At 51.0% G+C, this 22,984-nt stretch overlaps 1 protein-coding gene across 8 annotated transcripts in view; it reads right to left on the bottom strand.

Moving 5' to 3' along the window:
• Positions 1-13,750: 13,750 nt before the first annotated feature.
• The window catches only part of CDK12 (cyclin dependent kinase 12), a 71,292-nt gene continuing 62,058 nt past the window's right edge, over positions 13,751-22,984 (bottom strand). For all 8 annotated transcript variants that reach the window (XM_033089325.1, XM_033089328.1, XM_033089329.1 and 5 more), the window contains 2 exons: positions 19,500-19,591; positions 13,751-17,764 (listed from right to left, as the gene is read on the bottom strand). The gene's annotated coding sequence lies outside the window, so the exon portion shown is untranslated. The remainder of the gene's footprint in view (positions 17,765-19,499; positions 19,592-22,984) is intronic.

Below are 22,984 nucleotides of genomic sequence, written 5' to 3'. Positions count from 1 at the left end.
TTAAGCAGTTGATAAATCCATGCAATCCCCAGAACAAATCCAGACCCACATTGTTGTCCACTTGTCCAACACACATTGGAATAAGAAAGCAGGTGGGAAGCTATTTGCAGGGTCATTACAGGGCTTTTATGGTGTCTGTCTCTTACCCCTACTATTTTAAGGTCCTCCAGGGCAAGGAGGCATCCTGCAAGGGACAACTGGAGGCCAACAGAAACCACACATCAGGGGTCCCTAACCTGCCATGGAAATCTTCCCAAACTCTTCTCATTTTTGACCCTGAAGGGCAAAAATGGACAAATCCTTAAGCCTGAGCCTGCACTTCGGCAGGGATGGGGGGGCTAAGATCACTTTCCAGCTTCACCTCCCTCTCCCAGGCCTAGTGTTCAGGCATTTCTTAGTTCCCTTGATATCCTCTCCTATCTGTCTATCATCTATCTCCCTCTTTTACTGGTGGGTTCCCCCCACCCTTCTTTCTCCTCCATTCTTTCCTTCTGGTCCATCACCTATCCCAGGTCACGACCTTCTCTAAGGGGGACCCAGGGACGGACAGTCTGATTTCAGCACCACGGACAGAGACACTGGTGGGTTTGCCTTGCCGGCTGTGTAGGAAACTGGTGGGTCTACTTCTGCTGGGATCTGTGCAAGTGGTGACTGCCCACGAGTTTCTTTGGGCGTGTGTGTGTGTGTGTGTGTGTGTATGTGAATGTACTCAAGCCTGTGTGAATGCCTGTGTCTGTGTCTCTCTGGGGCACAGCTTGTGGGCGTCTCTGGCTGCATCTGTGTTGTATCTGTCTGTGCAGTGTCCCCGCCTGCTCTCTGTGTCCCTGGCTGAGAAAGGGGAAGGGATGGGGACGCTCCGTTCTGGAGGTGGGGGAGGCAGCGGGTGGCTTCATATCCCAGCCGGGCCTGGGGGCGTCATCCTTGCCCAGACGCGCCAGGCACCATGTGGCATGTGTGCCAGCCGGCACAGGCTGAGGGCATTCTGCCCAGCATGGGGCGAGGTGGTGGGGGATGCAGGGAGTTAGTGACAGGCTAGGAGAGGTGGGGAGCTGAGCTCAGAACTCAACTCTGGGGCCAGGCCCTTTCCATCCTGCGTGAACGGAACTCACAGGCACATGCATGAAGAAATGAACAAGTTACTTGCCTTTGTGAGGACCTAGACAACCAAATAACATATCCTGGGGGAAATGCATAGGAGGCAGGCCTATTCTGGCTTGCACACAAATCACCTGGCCCTTTGCACACCACTTCCTGCACAAATGCACACACAAATACACAAACACTTAAGCCATACTCTAAGCAGATGGGTGAGGCAAGAATCAACACTTTGTGTCACAGAGCAGGACCCATAATTTCATGCGTGGGCACTTCCCTTCTCTAATACCAGGCAACCACTCTAAGGGTCTGGTAGCTCCTATGACAACTGTTCCCTCCCCAACAAGTAAGCAGGCCCTGTCATCAGGAGCGCCTGCCCTTGGCACCCAGGGAATTCTGGGAGGATAATGCTGCCTCAGTGCTTCATCTAGGAAAGATTGAGAGAGAGGGAAAAGGCATTCAAATGGCTCTGCCCTTCCAACACCCAATGAGAGAGTCTGACGTACTGGGGAAATCCTAGATTTCCCATCCCAATCTCAATACTGACTGGCTGTGTGACCTTGGGCAGATTATTTCTCAGTGAAATTTAAATATGACAATTCAAGTACAGGGCTTAGCTCAAGTGAGTTGTTATTAGTTGTCACTATTAGTATATTAATACTATGGAAAGAGTGGTCAGCAGGATTAGATGAAACAATGCAGCCAATGCTTCCAGCACAGTATCTGACACATAGTGGGTGCTAAGTGGATGCTAGTATGAATGTAGTGTAGAATTTCAGGAATTTAGGTAGTTAAAGGGAGCTAAGAATGACAGAATTCTCTCTCCAAACTCGAGAGGCATGCGCTGCCAAATGCAGCAGGAGGAATGAAAGTTAGACATGGAAAAAAGCTCAAGGAGAATCTGGGAAGCCACAGACTGGGGTGGTAAGAGGGTACCCTCTTGTAGTGGGCATCCAGATCTCCGTCCTTCAGCTGGGCCTTTCACTTTCTGGCTTAAAACTCTTCAGCGGCTTTTTTAGCACAGAGAATAAAATCCAAAATCCTTACTGGCTGGATCTGGTCCCTGCCTCCCTCCCCAGTGTCATTTTCTGCCTTTCCTTCTCTCTCCATGTCCCAGCCTCATTGGCCTTTCTTTCCACTCTGCAAACACCGAGATCACCTTCCCACCCTCGGGAGTGGCCTGTGTTCTTGGCCCAACCAGTCGGCTCACCCCACCCCACTCTTTTCTTGGAGGGCTCCTTTTCGTTATTTAAGTCTCACTTTGTCCCCTTATCCCCACAAGAAACCTCTCCTGATGGCCTTTATCAAAAGCAGACTCCCAGTTATTCTCTAATTCAACTTCTGTTTTTTCCTTTGAGGTGCTTTACATAACTGTTGACTTGTTTTACATCTGTCTCTCCTGCTGGTCTGTAAGCTCTCTGAGGGCAAGGGACCACAGTATTTGTTCTGTTCCCATAGTAAACTCTGGTCCCAGCGTGGAGTAGGTATTTAGTCAATGTGATTGAATGGCTGAATTGATGAGTATTTTGACATCTTTGAAAGGGTGGGGGTTGGGCGGGGGAGGGAAAGGGTAAGTGGGTCCTGTAGCCTGGGCTCCAACCTGCCCCATTAGGGGTCTGTCTCATCTCTTTCTTCCTCTCAGGAGGCCTGTCTGCCGGCAGCCTCCTAATTATATTTTACTTGACTATAAATCTTTCCGTTAAATGTAATTGAAAAACATACCTTTCGAATCATCGCATTAACCTAGCATCCACTTTGAGGCGGTAATTAAAGACTTCCTCGAATCTCCCACTGGTTTGGGGATAACTGGCTCAGAGATCATCCCCTGCCAACCCCAAATGTGTAGGCACCAGCCCTCCTGCCCCCAGAGAAGGTAGAGGCACAGGACCCAAGCTGCCCACAGTTCAGGCTCAGGGGCTTAGCACGTCCCCCTCTGCTTGCTCTCCTCACTTCTCTCCTCAGATAGCAGGCAGCCATGCCCACACTCCAGCCAGCACTCCTTCTGGCCTAAGGTCTGCAGTATTCCCCCTCCTCATTCTCTCCTGGGCTCCTGGTTCAGAGCTATCTCAGGTGGGAGGTCAGGAAGGAAGGGGAAAGAGAAGGAACAAATGCTCTCCCAGCACCTTAAATGAGTCAGGTCTATCCCAATCAGTTTTTGCAGCTCCCTGAAGACAGGCTGAGGAAATCCATGGTGTGAGAGTTTCTGCAATATAATAGGGTTAGAATTCAAATTAAAAAGCCAACATGTTAGAACTTAACTAATAATATTGCCTCCTGTCAGAGTCCCAGTGGTGCCTTTGGTGACCGGGTGCCCTCCTGCCAGCTCCTCTCCCTTTCCAGGGCTCCAATTCCTCAACTCCTCTGGTTTCCTAAGCCCAAAACTCTGGAGTTATCCTTGACAATGCTCTTTTACGCCCTCCACCTGATTCAAAAGCAAATCTGCTCTGCCTTCAAAATGAATCCAGAACCGAGCACTTCTCATCACCCTCTGCTACTATCCTGGTCCAAGCTGCCACCCCCTCTCTCTTAGAGGACCACAGGTTCTGCCCTTGGTCCCTTCAGTCTATTTTTGGTGCAAGAGCCAGAATAATGTTTTTTTAAATAACAGCTTTATTAAGATACAATTCACTCATTTAAAGTTTTCAATTGAAAATTTTTTTAGTATATTCATAAACCTATGTGACAGTTACCACAATCAGTTTTGAACATTTTTACCACCCCCACAAAGAAACCGATACCCATTAGCAGTCACTCTCATTTCTCTCAATCCCCCGAGTCCCTAGGCAAGCAAAAGGAAACATCACCTTCTATCTGAGAAGTTTCTCCTGGCTACCCCATCCCAAACTGCATCTCGCCTTTCCTCTCTTTCTTTGCTTTTTCTCTTTAGTACGCACCACCATCTAACATGCTATGTTACATATTTATTATGTTCATTGTCTACTTACCCCACCCACAAGCTCCCTGTGGGTGGGGCTTTATTTATAGTAGCGCTCCCAGCACCTAGGACAGGACCAGGTACATAGTAGGTGTTCAATAAACAAGTGTTGAATGAATAAATGAATGAACAGACTCGACAATAAAGGTATTGAAATCAAGGATCTCAAAAGTGGCATCCATTCTCTAGGGGCAGGCAATGAAGACCCATCCTGGGGTCCAGCTCTTGCGTGTCTGGACTTCTCTGTCTGTCTTTTTTTTTTTTTTCCTTCCTGTGCTAGACACATGTTCTACTCACCTCCACCCCCTGGGCAATCCTTAACACCAACTCCCTAACCTGCAAACTTGTCCCTCCTCCTTCTTTCCTTCTGTCCTGATCAGTCCCTGACTCTTCCCCACTGTTAGCTTTTGGACTCAAACGTGGAGGACATCAAATGGGTGGTCTTTTGCAGGCTACTGGAAGAATAATCAGTCTCACGGCCTGAGTCCTCCAAGAATGGTGGTGTCCACTTACTGTGCATACAGCTTGGGCCAGGCCCTGAGCTGAGAGCCTTAGACCAGCACTGTCAGATAGAACTTTCTGCAGTGATGGAAACGTTCTAGTTCTGTTTGGTTCAGTATGGTGTCACTCACCACGATGAGGTTATTAAGCATTTGAAATGTGGCTAAATGTGACTGAGGAAATGAATTTTAAATTTTATTTAATTTTAATTAATCTAAATTTAAATAGCCACATGTGGCTAGTAGCTTCCAATCGGGCAGTGCGGGTTTGACACGTTATTTTATTTAATCTTTACAATTATCTTGGGGAGTAGGTATGATTATCCCTATTTTCTAGATGAAGAAGAATGGCTAATCGGGATGAGAATCCAGGTTTTTTGGTTTCTAAAACCTTCTAAGGAGCTGTTTCAGGGTTTGAAGTAGGAGCTATGTATGTAAGGAGGGCATAGAATGACAGTCATTTATTCTTTTTTCAACAAGACTTCACTGAACCTCATCTGCTAAAGTCTGGGGATATATCCACAAATCATTTTATAGAATACCTCCTGGGACACATTTTTATTCCCACTTGACAGGTGAGAAAATTGAGACTCATTAGATTCAGCAACTATCTGATCTCCCTGCTCTTCTCTTGACTTTCTCCTAATCCCCTCCCTCCACGCCAGTCTAGTCTCTATATAGGAGCCTTTGAAATATTTGTCTGATCATGTTTTCCCTCTGCTGAAATTTGGCCAGGGCTCCCCATTTTACTCCCACAGAAAACCAAAGTCTGCACAAAGGCTTACGGGGCCCAGGACAGTCTACACCTCCCTCCATTCTCTCTCAGACCTCACCTGCTACTGCTCTCCCTCCAGCCCTCCAGCCCACTGGCCCCCTCGGCCCATGGCCCATGGCCCAGGCCTGCCTTACGGCCTGGCTGCTCCCTGAAATCCACACTGCCAACTTCTTCACCCCTGCAGGTCTTAGCTCAAATGCTGCCCTTCCAAATGAGGCCTACCCTAACCCTTACTTAAAATGGCAACCAGCACCCCCAATCTAGATTACCTTTGCATGAACTTTCCCCCCATAGCACTTACTACCTTCTCCCATAAACATAATTTACTGATGTGTTATGTCCGTTTCCCCAGCTAGAATATAAATTCCTTGATGGCAAAGATCTTTGTCTGAAATATCCAGTGCCTGGCACAGAGTAAGGTATCAATGAAAATACTTTGACTAAAAGGACAAACTTGCCCTCGGTACTCCTGCCCTTGCAGCAGGAGGGCTCAGATTCTAACTTGAGCTCCTTTGCTTCCAAAGTCTGAGTTCATTCATTCAAAGCCATTTTCTCTTAAGTATTCTCTCCAGTCCCCTCCCCAAGTTCTCTCCCTTAGGGTGACCCTGAGCTTACCCAGGAGTTCTCTGCTCCTGCAATTTTTAGCCCAGGCAGGGATACGGGTTCCTTTATATACTGTCAGCTATGATGCCAAGAAATTTTACTTAAACTCAGAGATCCTCCTCCCTTCAAGGCGGGAGCCCTGGATCTGTTTTTCAGGTTGTGGCCCTGGCAGATCACCCCCACTCCTCTTCCTCCCCCCCACCACTGCTATTCCTCACCCTCTCTGCTGAGGAGGGGCTGGGCCAAGGGACCTGATCATTTCCTACTTTCAGTGGAATACTCTGGGGACCTAGCCGCCCCTAGCCCACCTCTGTGCACGCAGTGACGTGAAGGCAAATAGGTGGAATACTCCCCCACCTCCTGACTCCCCACCCCATGAGGAAGGGGACAGAGAGGTCCTCCTGGTGGGATGCAGGGGCAGGGGCTCTTCCTTGAAACTGGCAACTGGGGTTGTTTGTGACTCCATTAGGAGGGATGGGAGTTAGATAGCAGAAAGAACTTCCCACCTTAGGAAATGAAGTAACGGTATGAGGCCTCTTCCCCATTTAAGGGCTAAGAGGATTAAATGCACTCTTCTCCTTGTATGCCTTGCCCGGTATGTATCCTTGAATGGTCTAAGTGACATGAGAAATGACTGTCAGCTCTCCAGAGCTCATCCCTCTCCAACTTCTCTCCTCCTCCACTCCTCCTCATGCCCTTTTCCGTCTCCCTCCGCTCAAGGCCACTTTTGGGGCCCAAACAGAAGGCCAGCTCAATAATATGTACGCCAGGGAATCCTAAGTCTTGTCAAGAGGGAAGAGCTGACCTCTGATGTGTGGTTCAACCCCCTCCGGCAGAGAGGTGAAAGACTAGGGCTTCAGGCCAGTCCCAGCTCTACTATCACAGCTGTGTGGTTCAGAGAAGTCGGTCAACTTCTCTGAGCCTTAGCCTTCTCATCTGGAAAATGGGGCTAACAGTATCTGCCCTAGAGCATTGCACAAGTTGGAGATGGCTTATGGGAAGTTCCTGGCACAGGGTAGGCTCTTACTAGTATTATTATGACCATTATTACTTGGGCTCCAGGAGGCCCTTTCTTTCATCCCTATGGATGAGGGAGGGCCTTTTCCCCTATCATTCTCCATCTAAAACTTTCAATCTGGACCAGAGCAATGGTTTCCTTATTGCCTTCCCTGCCCCTAGTCTCATTCTGCTCCAACCCAACCTCCACACTCTGTCAGAATTCTTTTCCTAAAATTCAATCCAAACCCATCACTCCCTGCTCAAAATTCCTCCCAAATTCCCCCACTGCCTACCTGGACACAGCAAGCATCATGATTAAGAGTTTGGGCTCTGAGGTCAGACAAGGGTTTGATGCTCAGCTCTGTCACTTTCTAGCTTTATCTTTTAGGCAAGTTCCTTAATATCCTGGAATCTCAGTTTACCCATCTGAAAAATGGCATAATGGCATCTGCTTTGAGTGGGTATTGTAATAAACAAAGTAATAGCTCTATCTATTAGTATGACAACATGAAAAAGTCAACTCCTGAGCACAGCAAGTAAGGTTGTAGCAGTTAGACTTTCCAAGTTTTAGAGCAAGATTGTCAAAATGAAGCACCTGGCCTGCCCATCCAACCTTGTTTCCTGCCATCCTCCACATGAACCCCAGGTTTTCGTTGGCACAGTGCATCACTCATCATGCCCTAAGCTGAGGCTTCTTTTGGTGCCTTTGCACATGCTGTTCTCCCTGCCTAGAATGTTTTCTCTCCTTGCCCACCTGATAGTCTCCTACTCAGTTAAGACCTAATTTGAGCGCGTCTTTGGCGAAGGCTTCCCAGACCCCATCCTGACGCTCCGTCACCCCAGCCTTTAACTCCGCTTGGCATCGGGTTAACAGCCATAGGCTCAGGTTGCCTGTGCTGGAATGTTAGCTTTGCCACTTCCTATCTGGATGACTTTAGTCAAGTTACTTCACCTGTCTGTGCCTCAGTTTCCTGATGTGGAAAGTGGGGTGATAAGAATAGTATCTATCTGATAAGAGTGTGAGGAGTAAATGAGCTACCATATGTAAGGAAATTTGCTTCCACACTTCGTACAGAGTGCCCAGTAAGGGTAAGCGCCATAATTATTATCCCAGCTTCTCTTCCTTACAGAGCAGGGCTCAGTCTACATATTTGTCTCACTCACAGACTGTGAGCTAGGAAGGTAGGGGCTGGCACTGATTTACAAGGCTGGCGCGGAGTGGACATTTGGCACCTCTGTCTGGATGGACAGTCATGAAGAAGGTTCTCCTTTATCAAGAGCTTTTTTATTTGCCCCTTAGGATAATCATATGAGTTGGTACTCACATTCTTTCCATTTTACAGATGAAGAAATTGAGGCCCAGAGGTAAATAAATGCCTTAGGGCCCTAGGAAGCGAGCAAGTAGCAGAGCCAAGGTCTACCTTTGGACCCAGCTGACTCCAATCAACCCCCCAGAGCCTCTGTAAAATGGACTGATAGCTGTTCTCCCATCTCTCAGGTTTACTGTGTGAATTAATATATATAAGAGGTAAATTATGAGGTTTGGGTCCCCCTTATGAATTAGGTAATGCTTTGTCTAGGATAAGAACAAGAACTTTTCTGGGGGTAAAACTGAGGAGTAGCTGAGACTCAAACAGCCCCAAAGCCCCAATTCACCCCTCTCCCTAGGGTCTGTCTGGAGCCTGGGGCCAATGCAGCAACCTCCTCCCTTTCCTGGGCCCACTGCCAGCCCCTCCGCCCCTTCCCCCCACCCATTGCCACTGGAAGACAATGGTGGGCAGGCCCGGCCTTTGTGAGAGGGGTCAGGCCAGTTAATCTTGGGCTGGGTTGGGGAGGGGCATGTCGGTGGACCAGGGGAAGGGAGAGGGGCTGCATGTGGGGACAGACAACAGAGGGCTTGTGAGGGTCAGGAGGACATTGGAGGCCAGGGGCCTTAGGAGTGAACGCTTGAAACAGGCTTTGGGGAGCGTTTCCTCTGAATGTAGATTTGAGCTCCTATTAAACTTGCCAAAAATTTGTGTTAGCTAATGGATTCTTAATTCTGTCTAAAATGAGAGAGGGAAAATTATGCCATTCATCTTGTATTGGTTTGAAATTACATCTGACACCTAATCGATCATCCTGTGGAACATTAACTCTTTGGAAGAGACCCAACTTTTCCTCTCTCCCTTGCTTTCCAGCGCTCTCCAGCCACCCCCACCTCGATTCCTTCTTTTGTATTTCATTAACTAAGCAAGGCTCTGGTTGTCTCTGGGGGTGAGGGGTGGGAGTTAGGGAACGGGTTCATTTGAATCGAAGGAGATAACCAGCACCCCCAATTTTCTGCCCAAGACCAGAGCCCCTGCTTCCAACCTTCAAGTGACCTCCTCTTTCTGCTTTTTCCTATGCATTCTGTGATCTGGAAATGCAGAATGGAAGGCATTTGGGTGTGGGGTGACCTCAGAGCCACCTTGGGGGCACCAGGGAGAGGCGGGGAGCCAGGCAAAGCAGAGATAGCACCTGGGGCTGGAGCAGGGGCGGTGGTGGGGGGCTCACCTGCTACGTGCCTGGCAGATGGGTGAGGAGGAGGGGCGCAGATGACAATAGATTTGCCTCTGGGGATCCTGATGAGTTCTGACTGAAAACCCCAACCCCAGACCTGCTTTTCCAGGAGGAGGACTTTCTGGCAGCAGAGAGAACCCACTGGAGACAGACAGACCTGGGCTGGGATCTTGGCTCCACTCCTGACAAGCTGTGTGACCTTGGGCATGTTACATAACTCCTCTGAGTCTCAGTTTCCTACTCTGTCAGAGCAGGATAGTCAGACTGGCACAGGGCTGGGGTGAGATCTGCATGAAATAATCCAAGTAAAACTGGGATAGAGCCCATAGCCTGGCACACAGTAGGTGCTTGAGAAAGGTGACAGTCACCCCCCCCCCCCCTTTTACCTTCTTCTCTCCTGCCTCCAATTCCCTGATCCCTCCCTGAGCAGACCTAGGGATGAGAAGCCACAAGGTGAGATCAGGCCATGAGGGCCAATGTCACCTCCTAAAAGAACACCTGAAGGAGGCCTGGGCCTCCTGGGTTTCTGCAGAACCCTTTGCCCTCTTCCTTCCTGGAGCTCCTGTATCTCCTCCAAAGTTGTGGGGGGTTGTCTACTACAGGGAGCGCTCTCTCAGCAATCCCCATGCTGTCCAGAAGGTGGAGTCTCTTGAAGAAGGGACACTCTAGGAGATGAGGTCAGGGCACACTCCAGCTGGGGGAGAGCCACTTGCACCCCAGATTTTACAAGGGAAAGGTGGATTGGGCTGTGAGTGGGGACTTGGTCCCTCAAGAGCAAGGGAAGGCAAAGGGAATCAGGTGGGTATGAGAGAGGGGAGGAGCCCCATCTCTATTCCCCAGGAGGTACAGTGGCTTCTCCCTTAGGTTGGCTTTGGTCACTATGGTAAGAGAAGTTTCCAGGGCCCTCCAGCTCCATTGGAAGGGGGGTCATCACAGAAGGAATGTAGCATGTAGCTAGCCTCTGGCACAGGACAGCATGTGAGAGGTGCTGAGATGCCTCTTTCATGGAAATCTGGGCAGTCTCTGGACCCTTCTCAGTGTAGATCTCACTCTCAATAAGCAACCACAAATACCTGAATGAATATGCAGGTGAAGGGCAGAGGCTGGTGAAGTGACCAGTCAAGGCCACACAAGGAATCACTAGCTTCTATCAGGCATCTGTTCCAAATGGCCTAAAATGCCCCAACTGCATTCTTGGGCCTTGTAGAAGAGCCCCAACTTGTGAACTAGGAATGATGGGGAAATCTCATCCAATATCCTCATATTACAGAGGAGGAACCCAGAACTAAGAAAGTGGGTATATTGACCAGGAAGGTGAGGCCAGGCAGCCAAGGACATAGCCCTCTGGCTCAGTCCACTGCTCTACTCCACCTGTATCATGAATCTGAAAGAACATTTTCCCCGGCCCCTTGCCCAGCCCCAGCAGTCTACACTGCTTCTGGAGGAGCGCTGGAGTTTGGGGAAGGAGTGAGAAGAACTGCTGAAAGAGGCTTTCCCTGGAGAGAAGAGCAGAGGGGGCTGGGGAGGTTTCTTAACTCCCTCTCCCACCCCCAACACACATACAAACACAGAGTGGCAAGAATTTTATTTCCAAATGTCCCTTCTCTGGGGAGCTCTGTTTCCCAGGAGACGCCCCATGGAGATGCCCCTTCCTGCCAGCCTCCCTGGCAGCCACTAGGCGGCTGTGGCTCCCTCTTTTGCCTTGAGACGCCAGAGCGAGGGTCCCAGGCAGTTTGTTAACAGGAAGTGGAGCCCAGGTCTATAGGCACTGAGAATGAAGCAGACCAGCAGGGGTGGATGTGCAGCCAGGACAGTGGGGAAACTGAGGAAGCCACCCACAGGGCAACACAGATCCAGGGCGCTGGGCAGCACGACACAAGGCAGGTCAGCCTAGATACGTGTGCTGAGCTGCCTTCGGTCACCAGAGGAAAAAAATTCCTCCCTGACATCTTCTTCCCCAAACTGGGAATGTTTTTGTTGTGTTTTACTTTGAATATAAAAGTAATGCCTGATTGCTGTAAAAATAGGTAATTCTAATCAAATGGAATGAACAAAAGCTCCAGATTCAAATTTTAGGATCTGTCTTTTCCCCTAGGGAAGCAATTAGCCTCTGGTTGAAGAGTCCAGGCAAGAATCTGCTGTGTTCAGGAGAGGGGGAAAGCATCATAAGACTGTGGAATGTGCTAGAACCGGGAGGTCCTCCTGATTCAAGCAAATACCCTTGTACTGAAGAGGCTGACATGTGTCTGTCCGTTTTTCCCCAGCTCAGTGGCTTCAGATTACAGTTCTTCCTACCTACTGTGTTATTCCCACATGCCCACCTGCTGGGTGCACCGTGCTGCCCCAGTGTGGTCACCTAGGAAATACGGGTTGGAAGACTACATTAACGAACTCACAGCTGAGGAAAGAGACCCAGATACAGACACTGAACTGACGGAGTGGCCTAGCTCATAGTCACAAACACGACTGCCACAGGTCTGGAAAAACTGGCCTCAAATTCTCCATCAGCTTCCTCTTTCCCAGAGCTGAGGGCAGCTCAAGATTGGAGTTAGCCATAAGGGCCAAGCCGATATGAGACATTGCCCAGGTCTGGCCCTTAAACAGGATAGGACTGAGGCACTAGAGGGAGACTGACAGGACTTGTAGAGAAGTCCCACAGAGAGAGAGGGATAGGACTGGTGTGAATGTAGGCCTGATGTGAATTTAGAAATTAAATCTAAGCCATGCCAGTGAGGTGGAGAGCAGTGTTGCCCCTCTACCCTGACAAGGAAACAGCACAGGCTGGAAGGTTCCAGGTCAGCTTCTAATTAAAGGGATTTAAGCATATGGAGGAGACTTACCTCTTTCAAGAAGAGATCTACCCAACACAGTAGCAGGGATGGAGCCTGCTCCTCACCGCCTTCTCCTTCTTGCCAGATAACTTAGGTAATATGCCATCAACATATTATCCCATTTGGCCATTGGCAACTGTTGGGGAGGTCTTAACCCTATTTTACAGATGAATAAACCAAGGCTAAGAAAGGTAAAATGATTTGCCCAGTTCACAAACCAAGGGGTAGTACTAGGAAGACCCTCCAATCCCAGGCCTGGCCCCCAGATGCTCTTCTCACCGAAGAATCACCTCAGTACTTGGTTTTCGGGGGTGGGTGGGGAGGTCACAATTTTGTGGCCAGACCACCTCCTGCTAGATTTGGGGGCGGGTTCTCTAACTCACAGAGGCCCCTGGCCTTCCTTTAAGCTCAGATCCTTGAGGTGTCCTGTTTTGTTTGAGCAGACCCTGTCCCTGCTTTTCCTGAGAACTGTACTTAACTCAATCTGGGGGCCATGTGTTAAGACGTGTACCACCGTGCCTTGGCCCACGTGATCAGTGCTCCTCGAAGATGTCACCGTTCCTTTTTGGCCAAGGCTCATTCTCCCAAAGTTTTCAGTCCATCGCTCTTGCTCCCTCCCCACCCCAAACCCCCTCCATTTCCTCCTGGGGAAGGCGCCAAACCTTTGCTGAGGAAAGGCCCGAGATAGAAACCTGCGGCACTCTTGGCCCAGGGCTTGACACCATGGTCGGGAGCACCGGGCCCCACACAGCTCCGCTCCTCCTTGGCGCCCACCCCGCCCGCCAGGGGGGCAAAGGACGGGCTGGCCCTCCCTCCCGCCCTGCCCAGCCAGCTGCAGCAGGGCACGGAAGGGCCCGCAGCCCGAGGAGCGGCTGGGGGCGAGGGCCCGGGAAGGGGCCCGCAGATGCCGTCTCCGCCCCCCTTCCTTGGCCGGGGCCCCCGCGGTGTCGGGGAGCAGGAGGAATCAATCAGGATAATGAAGCCGCAGCCTGCCACGCACCGCGGGGGCGCTGAGGATTCGGGGCCGGTGCCAAGTCCGCCAGACGGTTCGGAGGAGCCTGGCCCGACGCGGCCCGGCTACGGCGGCGGCGGCGGCGGCAGCGGCGGAAGCACGGAGCCTGCGCGCGGAGGCCGGACGCATCTCCGCCCAGGCCCCTGGCAACCGCGCCTTGGCAACAGGGACGCCCGAGAGGAATCTTAAAGCTGCAGCTCCTCCATTCCTCGCTGCCGCCGCCTCCTGGCCTCCAGGGGAGAGGGTCGTGCCCACAAGAGTTGATGGTGGGAGTCAGGCTCTGTGCCTCTCGGGACTTGGGGTCCGACTCATACCTTCACTTGTTTATTTATCAAATGTAGCTCGAGCCTACGTGCCCAAGCACGGGCTAGACAATGGGGAGGCAAACGGGCAGTGATCAAAAAATGAACGAAGTCCTGCCAAGAGGAGTTCACAGTCTAGCGCGCCAGGCGGACCAGACTGGCTGAGGTGAGCAAAGCCCTGTGTTACCCAGGATAAAGAGGCTTCGACTGGAGGGCTAAGGGACTGTTACAAACTATTCCTGCAGCACCTGCCTTGCTCCATGGGTTAGACGCTTCTTTCCTGGATTGTGTTACTATCCCAGTAGCCCTGTGAGGTGGGTATTATCATTATCATCGTTATCAATCCCATTTTAAAGATGAAGAATTAGAGGCCCACAGAAGTGAAGTATTCAGTGAAAATCTCCTTTTATGTTTTGGACAATTTAAGACTGGGTCACAGGACTTCTGACCCTGGCCAGCTGTCATTACGACGTGATGTCTGGAAGGTTAGACCTGAGTGAGGATGTCCCAATACAAATTGTATAAGAAGTGAGGTGAAAGGGAAGCTAAAGGAAGAGACGGCTACTTTTCCCTTCTGCTGCCCACTACCCTGACCATGTCTGCCCTGTCCCGATAGGCATGCCTGTATGTGGGCAGAGGGCTTGAAGAGGTGACCTCCAGAGGTCCCCCTGGGTCTGTGATTTGATATCTCCTGCTTGCAGTCCAGGCACTGTGCCACCCTTCTGGGCAGCAGTAGTTGGCAGGGGGCTGAAAACTGAGGGAGATTCCAGGCTTCTGAAACAAGGGGTCAGGGGTGGTGGGGGAGGATTAGAGGGATGGTAAGGGGGCTTTGGCAAAAGAAAGCCTGAGTCAGTATCACTGGGAAGGCTGGGCCTCATCTGTCCTTCTCTTGTCCGTCTATCTTTCTCTTTCTGCATATCCATTCAGGTAAGAAATTTATGCCAGAACCTGGTAGAGGCTTGGAGGCTCTTGGTGAAGCAAAAATCATGCTGGCTTTGAAGCCAAGCCAATCTCGTTTCAAATCCTGGCTCTGTCACTTATCAGCTATGTTAGCTTGAGCAGGTGACTTGATCTCCCTGAGCTCATTTCAGTTTCCTCATCTGTACAGTAGGGGCATTATTATCTATCTTTCAGGGTTATTGTGAGACTTAAACGCAGTGAGAAAAATACATGTATGGTATCTCGCACATGATAGATGCTTAACAAATTTAAAGATATCTTTGCTTATTTCTGTAGTCTGGTAACGGCTCCCAAAGGTATGTCCACATCCTAATCCCCAGAACCTATGAATGTTACCTCATCTGGAAAAAGGGTCTTTGCAGATGTGATTCAGAATCTTGAGATGGGGAGATTATTCTGCCTAGACCATCTGGCTGGGCTCTAAATGCCACTACAAGTGTCCTTGTAAGAGAGGCAGAGGGAGATTGTACACACAGAAGAGTAGAAAGCAATGTGAAGACAGAGGCAGAAACTGGAGTGATGTGGCCACAAGCAAGGGAATGCCAGCAGCAGCCATTAGAAGCTGAAAGAACAGATTCTCCCTTAGAGCCTCCAGAGAGAGCACAGTCCTGCCAACACCTTGGTTTTGGCTCAGTAAAACTGATGTTGAACTACTGGCCTCCAGAAATGTGAGAGAATAAATTTATTGTTTTATGTCACCAAGGTTGTAGCAATTTGTTACAGCAGCCTTGGGAAACTAATGCATTTACATTGGAGATTCCGTCTTGAACAAAACCTAGCACCTGCTCTTTAGGAGTTCACAGTCTAGTGGGAAATGAGAGAAGTAAATAGTGCATAGGGATGCCCAGAAGGTGGAAGGGTAAGGTAGGCACAGCTCTTGGAGTTAGAGAAAGAGTTAGCCAGGTAAGGAGCTAAAGCAGAAAGGGCATTCCAAGCAGAGGAAACAGTGTGGGTAAAAGCACAGAATCGGAGAGAACACTGCCTTCAGGAAATTGCTCACGTTAGAGATGGCAGGTAGATGGGCATGTGGGGGGTATCATGACAGAACTGCTGAAGTGAGCAGAGGGGCAAGAGAGTCAAGAAGCTTCCACCCCAGAATGGAATCAGTCCCTTACCCTGTGCTGGCAGCTGGGCCCCAGATCAGAGAACCTTAGACTGTCAGTACTGGACAGAAGCCTTAGAGACCATCCAGTCCAGTCCTGCCATCTCACACATAGGGAAATTGAGGCCCACAGAGAGTGAGTCCATCCCGGGAATAAGCTAGAACCAGATGGTTGCACTCTGGCCTCTCTCTTGAGCCTGAGTGTCCCATGTCTGAGGGTCTCAGAGACACTGCCTAGTTGTTCCTCTGTAGCCTACTTCCAAAAAGCACAGGCCCTGTGGTCTCTAAACAAAGAGGAGTGATTTGCATGTTATTTGCATGTTGCTAATTAGACCAGAGGCAGATTTACTCAGCCCCTTTTCTTCATGTCCCCTCCCACTGTCCTGTCTCACTCCCATTGAGTTCTTCTTCCTCATCCATCTCCAGACCTCAGCAACTGCTCCCATAATTCCAGCCCAGGCCTCAAACCCCTTTCCTCGCTCCAGCCCAACCCCTACTGTATTAATTGTTTGGTTCCCCCCTGGGAAAAGTACCTAGTGGGTTTTTAGCATATCTAGTCTGGATGGGGTATCTTTGAGCAGGTCATCGTGTCAAGGAAGATGGGCTTTCCAGCTCGAGGTTTTCTCTGGGAATGGGGATGAATGAACTCTGTCTCCCTGCAGCCCAGGAGCCATCTAAATGGGGCTATGGAGTTGGGTAAGAGGGTGCTCCTTGGGGAGCTCGTGGGCAGGTGCCAGCTGCATGCCCCAGGCCTGCCCCAAGCCTCTTGGCTGGCAGCCACACCAGCCCATGGTGGAGCTGGCTCCTTCTCTGAGAGAGGGAGAATCCTGGAAAAGGTCAGGGAGCATCCTATGGCCTGGCAGTCTAATGTTCATTAGGGTTGAGGTTACCACGCAAGTTACTGTGGTTCCTCCAACGGGGACGGCATATCCAGATTCTTGGGGCTGCCATCAACCCAGCCCAACGGGGCTGTGAAGCACTATGCTAAACTAAGCACAGTGTTTCCTTGAGGGAAGGCACTAAATAATGATTTCTGCTAATGATGGGCCACCTGATTCCCGGAGATAGGTAAGGAGGAAAGAAGGTCACAGAGAGGCACAGATTCTGCCTCTCTCACCTCCCATTAGCCCGTCTTCCCTCTGAAACCGAGGCTATACCCAGCACCTCTCCCAGGTGAGAGGTCTGACCCTGTCATCTGATGGTCACCAGAGAAGATACCACACTGTAGCCAAGACAGGAGCACAGGTGCCCCCAGAGTTGCTATGGGGCTCTGTCACCCTACAGCTGACTCAAGTTAGCTGCCAGGAGCTGGAGAATGTTGTTGCATTACAATTCATAGAAAAACGTGGAGCATAGCTCAGGCTAGCAACTTGCAGAAAACACCTTGCTCTGGTTAGAATGGGGACCTGGGGCCACCTGGTAGCTCAGGTGGTTGGAATGCCGTGCTCCTAACGCCGAGGTCACATTAGTTCTATTCCCACATGGGCCAGTAAGCTGTGCCCTCTATAGCTGAGACTGTGAATAACAGCTCTCCCTGGGGCAGAGGGAGCTGGACTGCAGTGAGCAGCCTGAAGTCACAGTGAGCAGCTGGAGGTTGGTGTGAGCTGCCGCGGGCTGCTGGGTGCTGTCACGGGCTACTGTGTGCTGCCATGAGTGGCCGGCGGACAGCGTGAGCGGCCGGCAGCCGGCGAGAGCTGCCGTGAGCTGCTGCGAGCAGCCAACCGACAACCGGCGACCGACTTCCTCAGCCGGGGGGAGTGCAAGGCTCCTAATACCAGCAGGGGCCAGGGAGCTGTGTCCTACACAACTAGACTGAGAAACAATGGCTTGAACCGGAATGGTGGGGAAGCAGAAGAAGGGGGGAAAAAAAAAAGAATGGGGGCCTGGATATGGGAAGAATGACTTCCCTGCATATGTGAATAATTCCTCTCCATGCAGAGGTGATGTGTGAGCTGTGTGAACATGTGCTACAGCAAGCCTCAGCAAGCATCCTGACCTGCATACACAGCTGTGTGCACATATCCCAGTCTGAACTGTATGTTGCACGTGAGTGTCTTCATGGAATTCCACCTTCTCTCTTCCCTCCTCTGGGCCTTCTCTTCTTGTTTCCTGGTAAAAGGGAAAGTGGGGGTAGGCACATCAGTTTCACCATCCCCAGCCTTGCTCCCTCGTGTAGAGTGCCTGCCTCCATTTTCTCATAACAGCAAGCAGATCCCTTCTTGGTCCTGAGTGGGGGAACCTAGATGATTCCATCTTGCATCAATTCCTCTGCTCTGGGAGCTCCCTGTTCCCCTACTGTGTCCCATACCACTTCCTCCCTCATCTAGTGTCCAAGTGAAAGGGAGAGGTGGGAGGAACTGGGGTGATGCTATGGGAGTGGGAGTAGGAAAGGTGGATCAGATACTGTTCGATTTTGCCCGGGTCCCTCTGGAGCACTGCTGCTCATTTAAAATTCCGATTTAAAGCCGAGCAGCTCTTTAAATTTCCACATTAGCATGCCGCCCTGATGCCAGGCCAAGATGTTGGGATGGATTTGGCAGGAACGCCTCCAACAGCGGCAAGCAGCAGCATTTGCCAGCAATAAAACAACGCATGAATAAAAGAAGGCCAGCTTGGCAGCGGCAGCAGCCCAGGTAGCTGGGTGAGCCCAGGAGAGGCCCACATATTCGGGGGCTCAGGGGCATGAAGGCCTGTGCAGGGCATGTGTGAGTGCAGGCCTCTGTGGCTGTCTCGGCTCTCACCCTCAGTCGGGGCCTGCAGTGGAACCTGAGGTGAGAGCTGAGGCAAGACTGAGGTTTCTTCCCTGTGCCCATCTTATTCCCCTCCCTCCAGGGTTATGTTCTTGGAGGAGACAGATGTTGCCTTTGATGAGGACACACGGACTTGGCCCACAGCCTGAGTTGTCCTATTTCATTAGGGGCCCGAGAACAGGTAGGGTCAGAGAGAGCAACTCTGCCTAGAGCAGATTCCAGCTCCATGACCCCAGATACCTGGGCGTGAGGGCACTCTCAGGAGAAGGGGACTGGGTATTGGTGCTGAGCTGGGTCGGGGAGATGCTCTGGGCTGGGCGGTTGGCTAGAATGGGGAGTGGCCAGGGGGAGCAAGGGGCTGCCGGGCCTGGCCTAACTTGATCTTCCTGCAGACTTGGAAATATTGTGTGAGGTCAGATGGTAAGGGCAGCAAAAAGGTCAGATGAAGCCGTGGCTGAAGGCTGGCCACCTCCCAGAGATTATTTTGTCTACTCCCTGCTTCCCAGAGTCTAGAGTGTGCAGCCATAAAGGACTTGAGGCTGCTGGATCCTGTGTTCTTCTGCTCCATCACCTGGCTGAGGCTCATCACCAGCCATGACAAAGAACAAGCTCTCACTGCTCTTACCATCTATCCCTCCCACTTGTTCAAACCATCCCCTTCCCTGAAGTCCAGGGGAAGAGGACAGAAGCAAACAGAGGGATGGCAGCAGATGGTCTCTGCAGTCTCAGTTAAGGCAGAAAAGAGGACACCCTTCTCCGATGGAACACCTCCCTTCCGGCTCATGAGTGATTTCAGGCCCCAATATGGGGAGAAGTTGTTGGGACTCTGAATTTTCTCAATCCCTGGAGGAGCTGGAGAGCAGACAGGCGGGCCAGGCTCTGGCAGGGCAGAGGCCCCATATCCTGGAACTTGAGCTAGTCCTGTCCTGATGGCTTTTTCCAGGGAGAATGAGGTGGCCTGATCTCTCAGGCATCCTGTCCCCTGGTCCACACGTTGGGGTAAGTCAGCTCTGGGTGAGGGAGTGACTAAGAAGCTGAGTTTAGGCCAGAGAGATGTCATTTTGTCATTTAGTCATTCATTCAACAGTATTTACCAACAGCTGCTTTGTGCTGGGCACTGCGCAGGGCTCAGGTAGCACATGGGTGAGCACGCAGACCTGATCGTAGTCCTCGTACAGCTTCCCGTCTGCGGGAGGAAACAGGGTCATTATTCAAATGACGACACAAATAAGGGTGAAATAACTGTGCTAAGTGCTCTGACAGGATATATAGTACCATGAACGTACATGATCGAGGGACTTGGCTGAGTCTAAGGAGTGAGGATGAGCTTGCAAAGGAGACAGAGAAAGAGCAGCCAGAGCGGTAGGAGAATTGGCAATGACATAGAATCAAAGAAGGAGGTGGTCAACTGTGCCGAGAGATGCTGAGAGCTCATGAGACATCTATTCGTCCTGACTCCTCACCTGCTAGTTTTGACTACAGGTATGGAAAGGCTCTGGCATCGTGCCTGGCTCACAGTTGGTGCTCTGTAATGTTAGCTCCCTCCCCCCTCCCCAAGCTAAGCCTTCCTCTAGGGACCCCAGATTTCTGGAACAAAGGAGCTGCGTAGGCTCAGCTTCCTCTGTCAACTCAGGCCCCAAACCCCAGCCATCCAGTCCTCAGTGAGGGACTCTGGGCCTCGTCCTGCCTTTCCACATTAGTCCCTTCACATGGAGCCCTACCATTCCCCAATCTACTTCCTCCTTTGTATTGGTCTTGAGGGGCTGGGTCTAGGTCTCAGAGAAAGATGCCCTTTTGGCTCCGCCTCTGGGGCTGAGTCTGAGAAGGGAAGAGACCTGGATTCCTCAACAGCTCCCAAAGCTGCCCAGGGTCAATCTGAGTGTCTTAGGTGGGGAGAGGGAGAGTAGTGGGGAGATGGGGAGGGGGGCTGCCCACCCGAGGCGGCGTAGAGCCCAGAGCCTTTTTCATCGCAGACACCCCATCTGTCTCTCACAGAAGGCTCGGGTTGGAGGAGGTGCCGAGAAGGGGGGAATGGAGGGTGAAATTTTACAGTCTGTGAGCTAGCACGACCACAGTGAAGGTGCTGACCCAGAAGGGTCAAGAGTCAGAGTGGGGTACTGGCAGGGCTTCTGTCTTGGCCATTGAAGACGAGAGGTCAGAGGTTGGGACTGGAGGTGGGAAGATGATAGGGACACGGCATACTACTCTCCCTAGACAGCTGTGTGTTTAATTTTGATTTATAGCTCCCCACCCCACCGACCAGAGGGCAAAGAATCATAGCCCTCTGGCCAAAAAACTACCGGCATTCCTAAGCCCAGGACTGGGCTGGATTCATAATGCCTCCCTCTCCCCAGCAGTTAGACCTTTTCCAGACCTTAAAATAATATTTTAGTGAAATTTGACAGTTTTCAGAGTGTTTCCTTTCACATATAACTTTAACTGATCCTGCTAAGGCCAAGGAGGTAAACATTATTATTCTTGATCTACAGATGAAGTAACAAGGGGTTTAAAAGATTAAGTGAATAACTTGGATCACAGGAGAATAGGAGAGGACTCCCAGACTCCTGACTCTACATGCAGACGCTAGGCTACACTTAGGCCTTCCTTGCTCCTCACTTTTGGTGATATTGTGCAGTCCCCACTGCCAGGTCAGGTCTGGGACTTTCTAGGAGAGAGCTCAAACAGCTCCCCCATGACTGACAGATTGGGGGAGATACCCAGGCCTTGTTGGACACACTGACATAGCCCCTTACTGAACAGCAACCTCTAGGCACTAGGAAACTGGACATCCCCAGAGGGATGGGCCTCCCACATAGAGAAATATGAGAGGACCACAGGAAGGAGGAGCAGGGCAGGGTGTGGGGAGTGGAAAATGCCAGCCTAGGAAGCAGCTGTTAGGGTCACTCTTGTCCTGGAAAGGACACTAGGAATCCCTGTGGACATCCTCTCCCCACATTCCAAGTTCTGAATACTTTTTTCCCTCTCTACCTACACTTAAGAGAATATGATTCCACAGCTTCCCTACCTACTCCAGTCTTTTCTCCCACTCTTCCATGTTTGGAAGTCCTTCCTCGGGTATAACTTTATTTCCTCAGGCTGCAACTTAATCCCTCTAAAAGCACTCTAAAACAGGTGCCAAGAGAACCCAAGACAGGCCTTCAGTTATTAGATATAAATAGACAGGGGAGGGGAACTGAATATAGAGACAGATATTGTATCTCTCAGTCCCTGGAAGTTATTAGCAAGGCACTAGTGGTTGCTAAGCAACAGGTCTCCATAGAGGACAAGGCACTGAGAGGAAAAGCCTCCTTTGACTGAATATTAGGGTGAGAGGGTAGGGAAGGTGGGGGGTCAAAGGGCTGTGGACTAGCAGGCAGGGATGCTGGGAATGGTTTGTTCAAGACCAGCCCTATTCCCTGGGCCTTAGCAAACTCCGCCTTTCCAGCCTTCAGGATTGGTAGAAGGCCTGAGGCACTCCTCCCTTTCTGCCAGGAGGAGGGAACCTGGTTTCCATAGCAACCCTGAAACAATCCTGGCCCTATTTTGCTTATGGCTTCTTTGTAGCCCCCTCAGGGAGTACTGATTATCATAGACCCCTTTCTCTGACCCCCAACTTCTCATTTGATGGGGAGGGCCCATAGAAAGGTAAGGGGGGGAGGGTTCCCACAAAGCTGGTCTCACTTTGCCGTAATGTGACCATTTCAGACTCTAAGGGGCAGTGACCTTTCGCGGAAGGGCTTCCAGGTGTCTACTGACCTCTGCACCTCCTAAGGAGCTACAAAAACCAGGGCCAAATGGTGGCATCAGATGTAAACTCTGGGCTCAGGCTTGCTTTCTAAAAGGGCCAGTACAGACTGGGGTTGGAGGTCAGGAAAGAATGAGGGGGTAGGGTCTTTTGTGCCCCTTGGCCACCTAGTCCCCCACCCCCCTCGACCTGAAGTCCACTGTCATCAAGACCAGAAAATGGAGATATAGAACATTAACGTATGTCAAGTATAAGTGAGTGGCACCGAGGGGCATAATCTGTTTTTCTAATATGACCACAAGCAGAGTGTTAGAAGAATTAGGCCGACAGCTGCTGGTCCCCCCCCCCCACTTCTGCCCCCCATCCTCGCTCTCCCTCTCCCTTCCTCCTCGGCGTTTGCACACACCAATGGCAGCCGGGCCCTGCTCGCGATTTCTCTTAATCTTCCTCCACCATCCTGCGCTCTTTCCGCAGGCGGTGCTGCGAAGCCGGCAGAGCCCCGCGTCACACCTTACTGCTCTCTGAGATTGCTCCACAGAGAGCTCAAGGAGATGGCAATTCGGTGCTGATGCCGGCTGGCAGCAGTTGGGAAAGGGGAAGGAGGAGAGAGAGAGGGAGGAGGGGAGGGGGAAAAAGTTGGCACGGATACCAAGTTTTTCCCTAGAGAGACTGGGTGGGGGGGAGCGAGAGAAGAAGAGAGAAAATGACACAGAGAAAAGGAAACAAGGGGAGAGAGAGAGAGAGAGAGAATGAATGAATGAATGAATGAATGAATGAAAGTTCTCTCAGACATCCACATGTGGGTATCCCCACCTCACCTCATTCATGACCCTC

The sequence above is a fragment of the Rhinolophus ferrumequinum genome, chromosome 21 (assembly GCF_004115265.2).
Source record: "Rhinolophus ferrumequinum isolate MPI-CBG mRhiFer1 chromosome 21, mRhiFer1_v1.p, whole genome shotgun sequence".
NCBI lineage: Eukaryota > Metazoa > Chordata > Mammalia > Chiroptera > Rhinolophidae > Rhinolophus > Rhinolophus ferrumequinum.
Note: the sequence above shows the minus strand (reverse complement) of the source record. Positions and strands in the feature narration are given on the sequence as shown.